The sequence below is a fragment of the Chrysemys picta genome, chromosome 12 (genome assembly GCF_011386835.1).
Source record: "Chrysemys picta bellii isolate R12L10 chromosome 12, ASM1138683v2, whole genome shotgun sequence".
In the NCBI taxonomy this organism is placed as follows: Eukaryota; Metazoa; Chordata; order Testudines; family Emydidae; genus Chrysemys; species Chrysemys picta.
The window spans coordinates 7,189,853-7,191,911 of record NC_088802.1 but is presented as its reverse complement, the minus strand read 5'-3'; positions in this window follow the sequence as shown (position 1 = coordinate 7,191,911).

Here is a 2,059-nt window from a genome sequence, read left to right as displayed (position 1 = left end):
GTGTGAATAAGAAATGTAGCTTTCCTCACAGGGACGGTTCAGACCTCACTTCCACAAGAGAAACTGCTTGTGGCCTGCACCCCAGCTGGGGGCAATCCTCAAAGAGAGGAGAGAAGTATCAGAATGAGAGACAGTGGCCTCCACCTCACCTCTCTCTCCTCCCATCTCTGCTCACAGCAGCGACAATGCTCAAAAGACCAAAAAAAGCATCATTGAACTGGGGGAGGGGTGGTCCTAGCTGGAAGGCTAGTCAGCTAGAACAGACTACTGTAGCATATGGTGAGACAAAACCTTTTGCTTTTAAGTTCACTTAGCTTGTTAGGTATTAGCCTGCGTTTTTACCTTTTATTTCGTTTGGAACTAAACCTGACTTTTACACATCATCACTTGTAATTACTTAAAATCTGTCTTTCTGTAGTTAATAAACTTATCTTATTGTTTTATCATAACCAGGGTGTTTGGATTAAAGTGAAGAGTGAGGGGGGGTTTATGTGGAGATCGGCTTGGTCCCGTTAGGGTGACGGTCTCTGAGCTCTCTTCACCCACTCCTGCACCCCAGTTCCTCACTGAGACACTAACCAGCCCAAAGCAATGGTCAGTTGTGGCCTCAGTGCCAAGAGATGTGGTGTCAGAGCTGGGACGGTCAAAGCCCAGCACAGGGTGTGACCAGTGCGAAATGAACTATTTCAGGACACAGCGAAAACACGCCCCTGTGGCAGTCAGAAAATCGTATCACAGGTTCCAGAAGCCAAACAAGAGGTAATGGGTTTGTGGGGGGGAATGAGATATGGGGCCTTTCCCATCTTGGGAGCGTTGGCTCCAATTCACCCTCAGGATGGGGGGACTGGCTGGCCCAGTGGGGCGGGGAATGGATATGGGGCCTTTCTGCATAGAGGGTGCTGGCTCTGATCCAACCCCAGGGCAGGGGGCTGGCTCACAGGTTCAGAAATGCGATATGGGGCTTTACCCTCTTGGGGCGATGGCTCCAATCCAGCACCAGGGCGGTGGGCTGACTGGCTCAGGGAGGTGGGGAATGAGGTATGGGGCCTTTTCTCTCTGGGCCACAAAGGAAAGAAGTGTGGGGGCTAATTTACTTGTTCCCCTGCATCCCAAGGAGCATCCTAGTGAGTCTTTGCTTTACACTGGACATCTGTGAGGCTCCCTGAAGTATATAGGTCTGAATTCTGCTCTCCCACCAGTTTACAGACTCCCCTGGCGTCTATGGAGTCACTCCTGACTCTCACCAGTGACTGAAATGAAAGGCAACGTGAAATTCATAGTGGCAGTCGGAGCAGCATATGGTGATGAGCGTCCGGGGTTTATGATGCAGGGTGGAGGAGGAATAAGGAAGAGATGGAATTCTGTCCACCTGGCTGATACTGATGGCAGGATAAAGTACAACACCTCTGAATTTCCACCTGTACCTGCCCCAGTCTTTCACCCTGTTTTCTGGTGGGGAAATAAACAAACAGGGAGAGGAAAGGAGAGGAAAACCTTTAAAGCACTATACAAGGATGATTATTTTGCACCCAGATTAATCCCATCCCATAATAACAGTGGATCCCTCCTCCACTCCACATGCAAGATCACAAAGAAGCTCTGGCAACAATGGGACTAAAATGCACAGCTCCTGAATCCACTACTGCACCAGTGCACTACCCACAAGACCAGTCTTCCACAGCAAGAAATCTCCCTTATAAGAGATGTAGAATTTGTGTAACTGTGTGGCAAAGGAACCTGAAAGTTACTTGCTTTTGAGAGGCGGAAACCCCTAGTCTGAGGAATTAGGAGTAACAGGTGAAACAGAGCAAACAAAAACATTCCTTACTGGCAAGAGGATCTTTACTGGACTAAGTAACAGTCTCCCCAGGAAACAGGGGCGGCTTTGTGTATTTTGCCGCCCCAAGCACGGCAGTGAGACAGCCTTCGGCGGCATGCCTGCGGGAGGTCCACCGGTCTCGTGGCTTCACCATACCCGCCGCTGAATTATCGCCGAAGCCGCGGGACCGGCGGACCTCCTGCAGGCATGCCGCCAAAGGCTGCCTCACTGCCGCCCTCA